Raw genomic sequence first — 17,965 nt, forward strand, 5'->3', positions numbered from 1 at the left:
ATTTGTACGGGCAGCCAGTGATGGAACTTGGACTACACACCTGCCGATAGATGGGGAAGTAAAAGAAATAACTCTAGGACTCCCCACATTGTGTCCAATATGGAAAAAGTCTCCTTTTAAGGGAAAGTTGGAAACCCTACAAATTAGTAGGGCAAAAAGAAGTTTAGAAGAAGGGGCAGATGAAGATACATGGCATGAACCCTCGGATGGAGTAAAATTCAGTTGGGCGTTAGAATCTCTATTTGCACAGGTAGCTACTTATCGAAATAGGGAAATGATTTATAAACTTACAGGACAAGTGAGTAGGCTTGCGAGAGCCACAAAAGAAGGCTTTAGAGACCTTAATATCCAACTACAATCTACAACTAAAATGGTGCTACAAAATCGATTGGCATTAGATACACTGTTATTAAAGGAACATGGAATATGTGGATTTCTAAAAGATCGTATTGATCATTGCTGCATCCACATTCCAAATGTGACTATTGATGTAGAACATGACATAGAACAACTGGCTCGAGTGGAACAAGATGCAGAACAGGAAGAGAAAGATATGACAACAAGCTGGTTGGATAAAATTTTTAGTGGATGGAATATTAGTAATTGGGTTAAGTCCTTACTGGAGACAATAATTATATTGGTGATTGTAGGGGTACTAATTTGGTTAACATTTATAATGCTGAAAAGTCTGATTCTAAGGAAGACAACCTGGAACCGGACAGTGATGCAAACTATTGCTCGGCAAATGGAACCACATCCTCAATATCCTCCACCGGCATCTAACAACTTTGGATTTCAGAGAAAGAATCTGAGGAACCCAGGAGGTGAAATGGAATGAAAACCGAATAGACAAGATCAGTTTCAGATCAAGTGAACCCAACCAGAAGGGTGAACGTAACATAAAGCAGAAGTGGTGGACTTATGAAATGTTGTGACAATCCTAATCTTTGTAATTTCCTTGATTCTTAATGATGTAATTTTCCGTGATTATATTATTGGTGAGCACTGAGTGTAAAATATTTTAGTTAGTTAGTGAAAGCATTTGCCCTCCTCGAAAGGAGTGAAATGCTTTCAAAGGGGGGAAATGTTAGTAATGGAAGAAGAAATAATACAATATTGTTTAGTATGTTACATTTGCGATGTACTGTTCCGAGGCTGCGCTTGGAAGATACAAAATATATGTGCAAGGGTAACATGAGAATGCAGCAATTCATGATGAGGAGTAAGGAGGATTAAAAGAATGCTCCATTTGCAAGACATCTAGATAACTGGGGCTTCTTGGACTCTGGGAACTGGATCAAACCAACCTTGCGGTTTGGACTGAGACCAAGGGCTCAGAGAGCATGCGTGAAAAGGAAAGGTTAAAAAGTTCAGCTCTGATGAAGACATCTTACTTCATCCCGACGACCACCCGGACGACCACCAGAGAGTAATACGTAAGCGCAGAGGGACTGATAAGATAATTAGCATACGAAGCGAGGCTAGGTGGAGCTAGGAAATGAATATGCATAGATGAGTTGTGAAACCTAATGCATATGTAGTATCTTAGGAGATAAAAGAGAACTAAGAAAACAAATCAGACTAAGTTAGATTTGGGCAGGCATGCCCCTAACTTCCGGCGCCTAATAAAGCACCTTCATATAATCACTTTGTGGATTATGTGTTTTCATGAACGCTAACAGTGGCAACTACATTTTGGGAGGGGCAGCAGTCCTCCATTACCCCCAACCTGTTACCGCCACGTAACAGGTTGTACAGTGCAGCATAAAGTACAGGTTGTACAGTGCAGCCTTTCTTCACAGGAGAGGTGCTCCAGCCTTCTGATCATCCTCTTGGCCCTTCTCTGGAATCGCTCTAATAGCTATAATAGACATAAATTGTTATTTTTTTAAACTTTATTTAAGAAAAGAAAAAACAAGGACTAGATTTTTGTTTTTCCATTAACCATTCACTCTAAGCAGAACTGGCATGCGGACAGCATCTTTGGACTCAGTGATTGAAACTAAGACATTTCAGGTTCAGTTAAAAGTAAATGTATATGTGGATTACTTCTTACTCCTGAAGCAAACTTGCTCTCTCTGCATATGTTTATCATCACCTGTCGTGTTATTTGTCTCCTACCACATATTGCATTGAAATGAGATATTTTTTTCCTCTTTGTCTGTAGAAACAAACCGTTCTGGAAGCAAGAATATGAGGACAATTCTCTGGGAAAGAAACATAAACCCAGTTTTTTTGTACTGAAGTCATGTTTAGTTAACTTGCATAAATAGTAGGTTTTGACTAAGTCATTTGCACAGACAAAGATTTTCACTGTAAAATGTTTGAAAGCATTTCTGTTGTGGACATTACTGATTCAACTAAAACCAGGACGTGGCTCTGCTTTGCCTTCACATAAATAATTCTGTAAGAGTTCTTAATAACATATTTTTTATTTTTATATTATTATTTTTTTTGCCTGCTCACTTGTTTCATGGTAGGTGGAGGCACGAAGTGGGTGTGGATATCAGGGCAAGAATATTAACATATGAACGTTTTTTTACTCTGTTATACTCTGTGTCTCCGATTCTATGAGAATGAAGGGAAACTCCAGCATGAAGCATATTAAGTTTAGGAAAGTGTGCACTTGTTTCAAAAATTACTAGCTGGGCTGTCTCCACCTGCAAGTTCGTATGTTATAAACACATATGAAAAACAATGATTCATTGGAAAGTGTGGGACTAGAGCATGACATAAATGGTGTGGAATAAGGGGTGGATACCGTCCCGGTTTCAACTAGGATAGAATTGATTTTCCTCATAGTAGGTGGTATGGTGCAGTGTTTTGGATTTAGGATGAGAATAATATTGAAAACAAGCTGATGTTTTAAGTGTTGCAGTACAACGACTACAATATTCAAAGGACTTTTCAGCTCTAGAGCTCTACGGGAGGAGAGGGGGGTAGAAGGGAGAACAAACAGCTGAGTGGAGCTTAGCTGCCTGCCAGGTTAAGCTACAGCAATGTCCCATTCCTGGAAGTGTTTAGGGACAGGTTGGATGGGGCTTTGGGCAAAGTGGTCTAGTGGAAGGTGTCCCTGCTTATGGCACGGGGTTGGAACTGGATGGTATTTAAGGTGCCTTCCAACCCGAACCATTTTGTGAGTCCAGGATACAAACACCCAGCCTTGTGCAGTAAAAGTCAGCTACACCCCAGGACAGAGACTCCGCAGCCTTTCTGGCCACTCGTTCTGTCTGAACGTTGTTGCGGGGAAAATTTTTCCTTTTTGCTAGCTGGGCTGTCTCCACCTGCAAGTGTGGGACTGGTGCTGCTCACGCTTCTGCCACAGAGCCCCTCAGAGAAGATGCAGGCTTCATCTTCTCTACTCCCTCCCAGCAGGCAGCTGCAGGCAGCTGTCAGGTCCACCCCTGAGCCTTCTCTCCTTCGTGCTGACCAAAGGAGGTCCCTCAGCCTGCCCTTGTATGCCGTGTGCCCCGGCCCCTCACTCCCTCATGTGCCCTGGGCTGGGCCCACTCCACACCCATCAGTATCTTCCCTGTCTGGGGGAGACCAGAGGGGGATCCCGGAGCCCAAGTGCAGTCGCAAAAATGACACCAAATCAGAGAGGAAAGTGGTTTTACTGGTTGTTGTTTATTATTATTGTTGTTGCAATGTATTTATTTATTTATTATGATTATTCTATCATTTTATTGCCCCGTCCTGGGAAGAACTGGAAACCAAGCATCTTGAAGGGTCTTTACGCTGCACTCCTGCGCTGCTTCCTGGCAGGCCTGAAGGCTTCTGCTTCTGCAGAGGAACAGCTGTCTGCGTGCCCGTTTCGAGGGATCTGCTGCTGTTCTCTGTGCACCGTCATGCAGGGCGCAGGTTCGTCTTCAAGCACCTCTTGGCAGCCTTCTCGTCCTCAGACCGAGACAGCCCACGCCAGGCGTGGCCTTCGGAGGGCTTCTCCTGTCGCCCGGTGCAGCAGCCCAGAGGAAGCCGAGTGCGCTCTTGCCCAGCGCTCGGGACTCCGTGCAGAAGGGGCGACACCTCTCTGGGAGAGGTGGGGAGGGGGGACGGGGAGACGGGGACAGGGGGTGGGAGAAGAGGCCATCGTGCAGGCAGTCCTGCCAGTTGGTTAAGCGATGGCCTCTTCCCCCTATTTGTGGAGGCGGAGGCAGGGCCGGGAGTATGGAGCGGTCCGGGCGGCTCTGCGATGACGATGTTGTTGTCTCGCTGGTGGGAGCCCTGGCACGATGATGTTGTGCCACATCAGATGGGTTGGAGGTGGATCCACCTCCATCGGCTCTTCGTCATCTGCAGGTGGATCCACCTCCATGGGCTCCACACCAACCGCCACGGCCGCTCCATCTCCGCTGGCGCTCCTCCGCCTGCCCTTCTTGGGTGCGGTGACCCAATTCGCTTTGGTCCCACGAAAGGGTGGGCAGCATTCAATAAACGCTCTCTTAAGACCAACCATTGTTGGACGTTGCTAGAAATCCTAGGATTCCAGCTAGTGGTGTGCCAGGCGCAGGGGCTTTTATAGGCCCCCGAACAAAGGGGGGCGGGCAGATGCCCTGTGACATCGGGAGAGTTCTGTGATGCCCGCCATGATGGCGCGCCACGCCCCAGGCCCAACATGGCCGTGTTGGGAGGGGGCTTCTGGGACCTGGTGACATCAGGAAGCCTCTGTAATGGCGCGCCACGCCCCAGGCCCAACATGGCCGTGTTGGGAGGGGGCTTCTGCGGCCTGAAAGAGGCCCTCGTGTGGAAGGAGGATGGTCAGGGGGGCTGGGGGCCCCTTTCCTGGGGGTGTCTCTCCCGGGCCATTTTGCTTCCCAGAGAGACAGGCTGCCCCTTGGGCACTGTGACTGCCCTCTGCCTCCCCTCCTGTGCTCTGGCCTCCATCCCCCTCCTCAACCCATGCCTGGCATCCCTGTGCCACAAGATGGTGGCAACTACGTTTTGGGAGGGGCAGCAGTCCTCCATTACCCCCAACCTGTTACCGCCACGTAACAGGTTGTACAGTGCAGCATAAAGTCCCTTCAAGATGCTTGGTTACCAGCTCTTCCCAGGACGGGGCAATAAAATGATAGAATAATCAAATAAATACATTGCAACAACAACAACAATAATAATAAACAACAACCAGTAAAACCACTTTCCTCTCTGATTTGGTGTCATTTTGCGACTGCACTTAGACTCCGGGATCCCCCTCTGGTCTCCCCCTGACAGGAAAGATACTGATGGGTGTGGAGTGGGCCCAGCCCAGGGCACATGAGGGAGTGAGGGGCCGGGGCACACGGCATACAAGGGCAGGCTGAGGGACCTCCTTTGGTCAGCACGAAGGAGAGAAGGCTCAGGGGTGGACCTGACAGCTGCCTGCAGCTGCCTGCTGGGAGGGAGTAGAGAAGATGAAGCCTGCGTCTTCTCTGAGGGGCTCTGTGGCAGAAACGTGAGCAGCACCAGGCCCACACTTGCAGGTGGAGACAGCCCAGCTAGTAATTTTTGAAACAAGTGCACACTTTCCTAAACTTAATATGCTTCATGCTGGAGTTTCCCTTCATTCTCATAGAATCGGAGACACAGAGTATAACAGAGTAAAAACGTTCATATGTTAATATTCTTGCCCTGATATCCACACCCACTTCGTGCCTCCACCTACCATGAAACAAGTGAGCAGGCAAAAAAAATAATAATAAAAAAATAAAAAATATATTATTAAGAACTCTTACAGAATTATTTATGTGAAGGCAAAGCAGAGCCATGTCCTGGTTTTAGTTGAATCAGTAATGTCCACAACAGAAATGCTTTCAAACATTTTACAGTGAAAATCTTTGTCTGTGCAAATGACTTAGTCAAAGCCTACTATTTATGCAAGTTAACTAAACATGACTTCAGTACAAAAAAACTGGGTTTATGTTTCTTTCCCAAAGAATTGTCCTCATATTCTTGCTTCCAGAACGGTTTGTTTCTACAGACAAAGAGGAAAAAAATATCTCATTTCAATGCAATATGTGGTAGGAGACAAATAACACGACAGGTGATGATAAACATATGCAGAGAGAGCAAGTTTGCTTCAGGAGTAAAAAGTAATCCACATATACATTTACTTTTAACTGAACCTGAAATGTCTTAGTTTCAATCACTGAGTCCAAAGATGCTGTCCGCATGCCAGTTCTGCTTAGAGTGAATGGTTAATGGAAAAACAAAAATCTAGTCCTTGTTTTTTCTTTTCTTAAATAAAGTTTAAAAAAAAAACAATTTATGTCTATTATAGCTATTAGAGCGATTCCAGAGAAGGGCCAAGAGGATGATCAGAAGGCTGGAGCACCTCTCCTGTGAAGAAAGGCTGAGGGAGTTGGGGTTGTTCAGCCTGGAGAAGAGAAGGCTCCAGGGAGACCTGATAGCAGCCTTGCAGTACCTAAAGGGGGTCTCCAGGAAAGCTGGGGAGGGACTCTTTGTCAGGGAGTGGAGTGATAGAACAAGAGGAATGGTTTTAAGCTAAAAGAGGGGAGATTTAGAGTAGATATTAGGAAGAAATTCTTTACTCTGAGGGTGGTGAGGCAGTCCAACAGGTGGCCCAGAGAAGCTGTGGAAGCCCCATCAATGGAATTGTTTAAGGCCAGGTTGGACGGGGCTTTGGGCAAAGTGGTCTAGTGGGAGGTGTCCCTGCTCATGGCACGGGGTTGGAACTGGATGATCCTTAAGGGTCCCTTCCAACACAAACCATTTTGTGATTCTGTCATCTCATTTATGTATCGTGCTATATAACACACAGAAAAAAACTATTTTTCTTTTTTAAGAGATGAATTCTAAACAAGTTAAATTTTCTGAATCTTTCTGCTGGAGAATAGCTTATTCATAATACTTTACCTTACATATTTTCCCAAAAAGAACTTCCTCTTAAAAAAAAAAAAAAAAGCTACTGCTCTTATTGCAAACTATACGTACAGCAGAACTTGCGTACTTCCTTAATTCAAAATCATTTAAGATTAGCACAATAAATTGTCCTGAACAATAACAGGGTACAGAAGAATTGTCTCATCGTGGTCATTTTGATGTGATTGATATATACCTCCGCAGCCTTTTACAATGCTGCCGAGACATTTTCTTTTGTGAATCACAAAGAACTTCATAGTAAACCAACTAAAACTAAGATTACTCCAAAATGAGGTAAAGAAAACAGAAGATGCCCATTTGACAGGCAAGTAATACAAAGCATGATAATATTATACAGTTTATAATGGTAAATTAGTGGCACAGGTTAGAAATCCTGAAATATAGTCTAAATTCCAGTTGACAGCTCTAGAAATAGTTTCCAATGAATCACTGTGTCCTGGTTCCAGTTAGGACAGAGTTAATTTTCCCTCGTAGTAGCTGGTAGGGTGCTATGTTTTGGATTAGGATGAGAAGAGCGCTGATAACATGCTGATGTTTTAATTGTTGCAGAGCAGTGTTTACACCAGGCCAAGGACTTTTCGGCTTCTCGCTCTGTCCTGCCAGCGAGCAGGCTGGGGGTGCAGCAGGAGCTGGGAGGGGACAGACCCAGGACAGCTGACCCAAACTGGCCCAAGGGGTATTCCATACCATCTGGCGTCATGCTAAACAATATATAGGGGTGGCTGGCCGGGGTGGGGGGCCGGCTGCTCGGGAATAGGCTGGGCATCGGTCAGCGGGTGGTGAGCAACTGCATTGTGCATCACTTGTTTCGTACACATTATTATTATTATTACTATTACCATTATCACTATTATTATTATTATTGTTATTATTATTTTCCTGTCTTAATAAACTGTCTTCATCTCAACTCACAGGCTTCACTTTCCCGTTTCTCTCCCCCATCCCAGAGAGGGAGGCGGGAGGGTGAGCGAACGGCTGTGTGGTGTTTAGCTGCCGGCCGGGTTAAACCACAACACACTGCTTTTCATATGTGTTTGTAATATGTCCACTGAGTGTGTTTAGTCCGTGACTGACTTTGGGTTCCATCTGTCACTCTGGTCTTTCAGGGCAGACGAGACAGTCTGTGGTGTTGGATCGTCACATGCTGAAGCCAGTTCTGATTCCATCACACTGCTGTGCTTGTCCAGTTCTATCAAAATTCATTTGTTATTATCTGCGTGACTGTTACTGTGATACCATGAATAGGACATATAGCAATCAAAGTAGTGATGACATACGGTATTATACAGTAATTAACATAATACAGTTCAAATCATGGGCTATTCTCACCCATCATTTGGCATTTGGATCTTCAGCTCCTCAAAGTTTACCTCTTTTTTAAAAGCCTCAGTACTTTGGACATTATAGTAACTCTTCCAAATGAATATTATGTTTTTGAAGAAGAATTTTTTTCTGTAGAAATGAGTTTAAACGCAAAACCAATCAGTTTTGACCTTTTTTTTTTTTGTCAAAAGCAGACAATATTTTTATCACAATGGTGTCACATTTATTTTTGTCTGTATTTAAAATTAAAAGAACACTTTATGATTTGGGAAAATTATGTAAATACTAGAGAAGAAGTGGAAAAAAAAAAAGGTGGTGAATTAGAGAGTTTACCAGCTGTTTTTGGAATAACAAGTTCTGAGGCTCTTCAGCTTTCCTTCTTAAATTTTTATTGTGTAGTCTTTTTGATTTTATTCACAAGTTCCCTATCTCTACTTCCAAATAATCATTTAAAAATATGTTTCACTACTTTCTCTAAGTGTTATATAGTCTTATAACATATTGTGACCTGGTTCTAAGTCATCATCTACTGAAAGGAAGTTTTTAAGAGCATGATTGTAAAGCTCCATCACCATGACTCCATGTTTATGTTGAATCCAACTCACAGCAAAATATATCATATACTCACATTCACTAATGAATAGTCTGTTATTTTTAAAATATATAGTTACGTTGCTAGTCCTTGTGCCCTAACTTCTAAGGGAATCATTCATCATTCTAATTTGAACACTGAAATCTAATTTGATTTGAGTATAGAACACAAAAGTAAAATTTAACATGCTAACCAAATCTTGGAACAGTGAATAGAAGATGCGCAAATTAGAAGGGTAAAATAAAGATCACACTAATCAGATAATTAACAAATTCTGAAAACTTAGGCAGTCATACATATTTACAAAACACCCCTTAATGCTATTTAGCAATAAGAAGAGCCTTAAAAGTAGCACAATTTTTTATCTCAGCACCCAATATAAAGACCTATTTTTTACAAAGATTTAACTGTTTAAAAAAAAAATAAATCTGGAGGTTGGAGTATGTTTTGTCCCTTCTCTTTTGCTACACTTAAGTAAATGCTCTACTGCTGGGAGCCTAAATTTGTGCTGCATTGTGTCTGAGGGCTTCTCATTCTCTGATCATTAAAAACTTGATTATTGCTCACTTTCACACTGGGTTTTCCCATCCACGGAGACTGAGATGTTGGTTTGTGCCCAGTCTCACCAGGATGAAGAATCAATGTATGGGTGAGGAATGTGCTTCTACCCCAAGGCACAGAAACACATGTAGCCCAAAATGAAGATGTTACTTGAATGAGTTCTTCCCTTGGATGTGTAACTCAGTGATACTATAGCACAACTCTTTCCTGGCTTTCATACTTTTGTGTGTGTAAAACAGTATCCCTAGATGGAACAGCTGAAATCCTTTTACTTCAGCTAAGAGAGGCCACTCTGTTAGGCTGTGGGTGTTGTTTTTCTTCATTCACTCTTTTTTTTTTTTTTTTTAATTTCTTCTGGTTCTGCAGGTGGGTAAAGAGCCACAGCAAAGTTTATTTCTCTTTACAGTATAGTTTCATGATTAGCATTTTGGTTCTCTTTAGAATAGATAGATATTAAATAAATAAAAACAAATAAAAATAACAAATAAAAATAAATAAATAAAATAGATAATAAATAAATAGATATCAAATCCCATGACCTCTTGTTCTGTTTGTCTTTGTTACAGACTCTCCACAGTAAAACCATGCATTTAGATTTTGGCAAAGAAAAATCTTTGCAGTTTTTGAAGTATGGCTACAGATAATGAACACGATTCAGTTTTTCTCACAAAGTAGATTTAAGTAAGAAAGGTGAAAAAAAGCAAGGTTTACTGGTCTTGCAGAACAGGCTAGTTGCTAGTATTATCACTGCTGATTTTCTTTGAAAGGTTCTTCCTGGTCAAGAAAAGATTATTTTGCAGACAGAATATGCATTTGGAGACTCCCTTCAATTTTATAGGCATACATTTCCACACAACTACTCAAAGAGGAACTTCACTAGGTGATAATCACTTTCATTTGTAGAAAATAATTAATTACAGTGTTTTCAACTGGACAATGGCAAAATGTGAATCATATTGTCTGATGAAAAGGTTGGTAATTTTATGCCAGACTTCTGGGTTTATGAAGTCTTTGTTATAGTTTTCTGTTTATGTTATTATATAAATGAACAATTATTCATTCAACTATATAGCATACACAATACAATCTGTTTTTAAATATACTTAGAGTCATAGAATCATCCATAGACCTCTCCCTCTTTTGTACATTTTTCTTTGCATTTTTTATAGAAGGAAAGATACATTTCTTGATTTTTATTTAAATGCATACATAAAATATAGCTAAGAACTTAAAAGGATTATAATACAAAATTACTGCCTTTCTCAATTGTGAGATGGTTATGGTGTTCTGCCATTTATTCCCTTATACATGACCATCTGAGAATCCTCATAAAAGACAAAGGCATGTGTTTTGCTAGCTAGATTAAATGCTAGGATAGATTTTTCTGCATTACAGAAACAGAAATAAGAGAGTTCCCTCAGGTGTTAATCAGCCAAACTCAACTGCTCACTTATATTGTCCTGGCAATTAATCGTAGATATATTTAGATATGGCACCTGTATAATCAGTGTTGGAACTAAAGATACTTCATGTTCCCCAGCCTATATACTAAACCCAATTGCTAGCAAAGATTGATGATGCCTGTTTTCGTTTGGAAAGACAAAAATATCTGTAGTTAACATTTAAAATTTCAATACTTTGAAATTTTATTCAATATTATAAAAAATAGCTCGTTGTTTAAAAGCATTTATCATGAGACACGCTCAGTGTTACTATTTATTTCATTCTTCATAAAGATTAAGATCTTCATATATGATTTTTTTAAGAAAAAACACCACAGTTGCATAAAAGTTGTGAGTAGCAGAAGGATGTAAATTTGGAAAGAGACACGATTCTAAACAAACTCCACCCCTTTCCACAACAGTTGTATATCTGTGGCTCAGTAAGCATCCACACAAGTGCCTTCTCTTTTCTCTGCTGCCATCACAGAATACAGTTGTTATAGAAACAGCTTCTGATTTTGTAGTCTTAATGGATCTACCCAATTGCTTAGACTTCTCTCTCATGGTCCTAGGGTTCTTTTTGTGCTCTATTTCTTTTGGTAGTTAGGAGCAAATTCTTATGTTTCTGTAGTGGGTTTACATGGCAAGGTTTTGGTAGCGGGGTCTGCAGGGGTGGCTTCTGTGAGAAGAACCCAGAAGCTGCCCCATGTTAGATAAGGGCCAGTTTCAGCCAGCTCCAAAGGGACCCACTGCTGGCCAGAGCCAAGCTGATAAGCGATGTTGTTTGCACCTCTGGGAGAGCAGATTTAAGAAAGGGGGAAAAGACCTGCTGTACAACAGCAGCCAGGAGACTGGAGAGTGAGAAGCAGCCCTGCAGACCCCCCCAAGGTCGGTGCAGCAGGAGGGCAGGAGGTGCTCCAGGCAGGCAGCAGCAGTTCCCCTGCGGCCTGTGGAGAGGCCCCTGGCGGAGCAGGCTGTCCCCCTGCAGCCCACGGGTCCCACACGGAGCAGATCTCCACGCTGCAGCCCGTGGAGGAGCCCCCGGTGGAGCAGGTGGATGTGGCCTGGAGGAGGCTGCGGCCCATGGAGAGCCCCCGCAGGAGCAGGCCCCGGGCCGGAGCTGCAGCCCGTGGAGAGGAGCCCACGCAGGAGCAGGGGTCTGGGGGGAGCTGCCGCCCGTGGGGGACCCGTGCTGGAGCAGTTTGCTCCTGGGGGATGGACCCCGTGGTACGGAGCCGTGTGGGAGCAGTTCTTGAAGAGCTGCGGCCTGTGGGCAGCCCCCGCAGGGTCAGTTTGGAAAGGACGGCATCCCGTGGGAGGGACCCCACGGGGAGCAGGGGCAGAGAGGGACCGTGAGGGAGTGGCGGAGACGAAGCGTCATGGCCTGACCACAACCCTTTGTCCCCCATTCCCCAGTGCTGTTCAGGGGGAGGAGGTGGAAGACGGTGGATAGTGTGGAACGTGTTTTGAAGTTCTTTCCTTTGTTTCTCTCTTCTCTAGCTTGTTAGTAATTGGTAATAATTTTCCCTAATCTCCCAGTGCTGAGTCTGTTTTGCCTGTGATGATAATTGTTGAGTGATCTCTCCATCCTTATCTCAACCCCTGAGCCCTTTGCATTGTATTTTCTCCCCCTTTCCCTTTGAGCTGTGGGAGTGAGAGAGTGGTTGTGGTGGAGCTCAGCTGCCCACCTGTGTAAAACCACCACAGTTACATACCAGTTCTTAGGACAAATTCTCTACATGTGACGCTGGACACTGGAAGCCCTGCGATATTACTGTTGTTGCGTAGATCTAAAGGCAGACAGCTAAGGTTGCATTAACAACCTAATTCAGGAAATCTTCCAAGTTCATTTCAGTGTCAGATGTGAACAGGAGCTAAAGTTGAGGATATTTAAGAATGCACATACAACCTGAGTGCTTCTCTGCATCTTTTTCTGAAAAATGGTGATACAATGACACCTCAGTGCATGCATGTTCAACTGTTTTTCTCACATTATAATAACTCAAATGGAGTTTAAGTCATTGGGACTTAAACACATTCTTAACGTGTTTCCTTGAGCTAGATGTCTGAAACCAAATGTGTTTTAGATGTTAGATTAAGTGGAGGTGACTGGATGCATGTTTTAAATTTTTTGTACCTTATATAGCTGGAAAGAAGTGATAGATACATGTTATAGTCTACAATCAATGTTTTCTGTATTCTTTCACAATAATTCAGAGATGTTATTTTGGTATTTTTCATCTAACATTATATAATTTTAAGAGTGAAGCTCCAATGTTAAAAGGAAATGTGTTTTTATGTCTTTTTGGTCTTCATTGTTTTTGACTTTTTCTGATTCTTGTAATAGGCATTTACTTTTTGCAACTATTACGTAAAATGTTCTGTATAAAATATGCAAGTTGAGAAATATGGCTTCTAGTGTTTTTGTAGTAACCATAGCTGTTTAATTTTACAAGAGTTTTAGTATTTAACGTTTTGTTAGTATAATCTGTTCTTCATTTTATAATAAAATGTAAAACTTGTCTGATGTATAGAAACAGTAAAACTAGCAGCATACACTGAAATTGACTTTAGATCATTAGTTCTAATGTTAACAAGGTTCACATGAATTTAAAATATAAAAGGCAGTCGTAAATGAGTTATTTTTAAAAGGCTATGTTGGAACATGTCTGTATGCTCTATAATTTTCAGGTCAAAGAAAACACTGAAAAACTACAAAAACAGAAACCAGTATCTGTCTTGTCAACAACAGAAAAAAGCCCAGCAGCTGCTCTGGTAAGAAAACTTCCCAGATTCTTGTAATTCCTCTATTGTTTTTAAGTTATTGAATGAAAAAAGGTTTGTGGGGCTCAGCAGAACTAAACAATTTTTCTTGAAGAAAGTCCAGCATTGATTTTCTATGTTGTCTATGCAATATCTGTGAGAATAACATATTGCAGAACACATGAAACTGCAAAGTATTTTGTCAAAAGTACTTTCATTTTTTGTAATATTGTCTTTTTAACACTTGCACAGTGATCAGATTTTTAGACAATGTGATCAAAAGATCTTTTTCCTAACAATTACAGTTTATTTAGAATGCAGCATTTCACATATTTAGTTACACCTTCTCACATAGCATTGCATGTGTCCACAAAATATTGGTTTCCATTTTGCAGTCATTTCAGCTGCCTCTGTTTAATATCTATAGATAGCTTCAGCTTCTTCTTGATATGGAATTAGCTGTATTTCTAACATTTACAAATTTTTCTCCTGTTCTATATGATTACAATACATTAAGCACCTTTATATTCTGCGCTATCCCTGTATAACTTGTTTTTTTCCCCCCCTATGTTTCCTTACTGGGTTTTGAGACAGTATTTTTTTGCTTTACAAAAAACAAAACAAAACCACCACCACCAAACCAAACCAAATCAAAACCACCACCACCACCAAAACAACAACAAAAAACAAAAAACAACAACAACAAACAACTGATTTTCTATAGGGCTTTAGTTTTTTTTTTTTTTTTAACTGTAGGTAAAGCCTGAATGAGACATTTTGTAATTTGGATTTAACATCCTGTTTCTCTGGCCCTGTGTCCAGGTTCCTGGTCACCTCCTGTCATATTGAGCCCCTTTCCCTGGGTGGTAATGGCAGCAGCAGTCAATGGAGCTGAGGGCTCTATCTGGAACTGCTTTTACCCTCTCCTTGCAGGGCTTTGCTAGCAATTTACTTTTCATCACCAAATTTTTCTTTGAGTTTTCCCATCTTTTCTTAAAGTCTTAGAGAAGATTGAAATGATAGCATCTTTTCATAGAAATTATATTGCGTTGTCCTTGTATTTTTACAAGCTTTTAAGATCTTATCTTAAAAGATTTAGATTGTATTTCTAACTGGCTTATCTGCCAATGTGTTGTAATTTCCTGGTTTTCCTGCAGCACTAATTTTAAAACACGTGTCAGGTAAGTATTGCAAATTTTGTTAGCAGATCCTTTTTTATAAAATTAGAGGGTATGCAGTATTTACTTCATGTGACTTCTATTCCTCATTTATTTATTAGTTTGTTGTAGTATGATTTTTTTTTTCCTATAACTGGGACCTATCCATTCAACATATATATCCACTTGATTTTTTTTTTTTTGAAAATTTGATGTGTAGAATGTCTGTCTTGCATGCTTTCATTTTACTGTTTCCCTCACATGCTTTGAGCTTCCTTCTGTTGTTTTTCTGGTCATGTCTTCCCATGGATTTGAATATTCACTCAGGTGGTCTGTTCATACTTAACTGTTAAAATAAGGGTTTTTGTTGTGTTCTGTATGCTGCTTTTATTTGCATTTATGTGTTGCTTCTGCAACTCAGTTACAGTATGTTTAACTAGCATCTGTTCTATTGCTATGGAGTTTGATGCCTTCAGAATTTAGGTCACGTTAATTAAGTAGCCTCATTCTTGTAAGGATAGGCTATTGAAAAAATATATTTGAGCTGCAACGTTTGAATGAATTTGAGGTTCCTATAGAAAGGTTATGTGACTGTAAATGGGTATGTAGAGTATGATAAAGGAGAATATCTGAACAAATTTTGTTCAAAAGAAAACACAGTAGTCCACATGAACATCCCAGTGCCATTTTCAACAACACTTCTGAGATTAGCTCTGCATTGTAAGGCATTAAAAAAGTTGAATATTTATTCTGGAAAATTATGCTTATAACTGCTGCATATTGAATAACATGGAAGTCAGAGTTAGGAAAATCTAATGGTTAAGCAGTTTGGATGATCAGGAATCTACTGGTTGACCAGCGTCACATATTCTTTTTTGTTTACATTATCAGTATACAGTTCTTCAGTTTAATTATTGTTAATGTAACTTGCCACTTGGTCTCAATGCCCTGCCTGAAACCTTTTTCTGAGGAACAGAACACTGGTATCTGAAACTTACGGGAAAGAGGAGATGTCCCTGAGGATATCACTGGCCAGATGACCCCAGAAAAATCATTTTCTGTGTTTACGTAGGAATTAATATGGGATGATGGAAGCAAAACAGTACTAAAAAGGAAGAATGGGTTGATTCTTTCATTTAAAGTATCGTTACCATCACTAGAAAATTGCAGTTGCATTCTCCCTACCTATGAGCAATGACTGACTACTTTGTTGAATCTTTGAATTCTCAAGAAGCTGTGTATTGAGACTAAGGGTTTTAGCAAGAGAAAGGCTCAGAGGTTTTTACATCATTGCCTTTGATTAATGAAGAACTACCTGGAACTGTCAAGAGGATATCAACAATTTCTGTCTTTTCTGTAACTCAATATAAAAAAATTAAGTGCCAGTAGAGACTACTACATTTATTCCTAAGTTAGGCATCTTTGTCATTTCTACTTTTTAAAAAGTTAGTCCACTGAAGAGCCAGGATAAAGAGAAATACCAAAAAAAGTCTCGCTTATCTTGTCAAAGACGTTAAGGAAACTTGCTGCAGTTTCTAACAGACAAATACTAGCTTTTTGTTTTCAGATTTTCCTTGAAAATGACACTGAGGCAGAGGTGACTGTAATTTGTAACCACGGTTGTGTAAGAACAAGTTAGTAGTCTAGACACCTTTATAATTAGTGGAAAAAGAATGTATTTTTACGGCTAATTTGGTCTAAGGTAGAACCAAGATGTATGTTACAGATGTTCAATGTTCAGTGAATTGAATTACAGCCCATGGAACAAATCTTGTGCCTGTATCAGACACTTGTGCATATTCTATGAATGAAATTATTACAATTATTTTGGGTCTTTTAATGTTCTCTTTGATCTCATTACTTTTTTTTTTTTTTTTTTAAATGGAATGTTTTTATGTGAATAGGGGATATCACTCCAGTCCTGGTACTAGTCATGATAACTAGACCATCTCTTCTAAAATAATACCCAAATGGGGAAGGTAGTGTATCTGTGTTACTGGGCTGCCTAGAAACCCAATAAATCTTACTTTAGTAGATCATCAATGGTGTCGTTGTCTTGCCTTAGAAATATGGCATATAAAACAGTCTTCTGTCTAATAAAGGCTCTGAAAGTAAGTTGTTCAGGGTATCTTAATTGCATGCATAAATAATTTCATTCTGATTGAGTGGTAGAAAGAATTGGTGCAGTCACTCAACTGCAAAGCATAGTGCACTACTTTACAAAATTGTTAACATAATATATATCTTACAGATTTTCTAGGACCAGGTTAATTGATGTAATACTCTTAAAAACATTGACTAATTTATTTCACCAGGAACTGCTTAATGTAAAAATCCTTGAGGAAGTAGTCATGGATAGCAATTATGGAAATGCCATAGTGGGTGCATTGAGAGGAATGATAAGAAGCCATTGATATCTCTGAATGAAATAACATTGTAGACTTGAATGAGTTGTGAATGTGTAGGTGTCATGGGAAACTCTCAAGACTCTAGGAAAGACTTTATGGGCAGAGCCATTGGTCCTGGTACCTTGGAGCCTACCATTACTCTCCAAAAAGGAATAGGAAGACAAGTAGGAGGGCAGAGTAGGACATCCTGGAGAGATGGAAGTTTGTGAATCTCTCTGCTACCATTTGTCTGAAACAACAACCTTGGACAACTGTTGCCAGGTTATTATTTTTCAAGTATTCTAATAAATATCAGTACTGGAATATTTGGTCAGAAAATAAAGGTAGCTCTAATAACACAAGTCAATATCAAGTGCAGTTAGCTGTAGCACCATTATTATTTTTTTCTTAAAACGTTGATACTTAGCACTAATCATGAAAAACGTGTATTTTTATGTGAACATTTTCCAGCAAGGAAACAGTTTTCTTATTTGAAATTTTGATTGTTACCACGGAAGTGAGAAACAAAATAATTTTGAAACTGTGAAGATCACCTTGGCATTTAAAAAAAAAAATGTATATTTTGAATAAACCAATAGACATGCATTTTTTTTCTCACTTCTAGCTGTCATACCTGTTTACCAGCCAACCAACTGAAAGATTGACTTTCCTTTGACTGACTTTGAATATGAGAATTTCTGTATACTTCCTCATTAATCAGAAAATTTATAATTTAGTCCATGAGAAACAGCTTTTTTTGTGTGTCATCTTTTAATATTAATTTAATTTTGTAGTGGTGACAAATTTTAGTACTTTTTTTTTGTATCCCAAACCTTTAACAGACAGCTTATTTGTATTTAT

The 17,965-nt window shown here is 40.3% G+C and overlaps 1 protein-coding gene across 4 annotated transcripts in view; it reads left to right on the forward strand.

The window, feature by feature from the left end:
- Window positions 1-17,965, forward strand: part of LOC308193890 (uncharacterized protein) — a 430,978-nt gene that overhangs the window by 94,482 nt on the left and 318,531 nt on the right. For all 4 annotated transcript variants that reach the window (XR_013950031.1, XR_013950032.1, XR_013950033.1 and 1 more), the window contains exon 6: window positions 13,489-13,572. The gene's annotated coding sequence lies outside the window, so the exon portion shown is untranslated. The remainder of the gene's footprint in view (window positions 1-13,488; window positions 13,573-17,965) is intronic.

This window comes from Anser brachyrhynchus, assembly GCF_964034855.1.
Source record: "Anser brachyrhynchus genome assembly, chromosome: 4".
Classification (NCBI taxonomy): Eukaryota; Metazoa; Chordata; class Aves; order Anseriformes; family Anatidae; genus Anser; species Anser brachyrhynchus.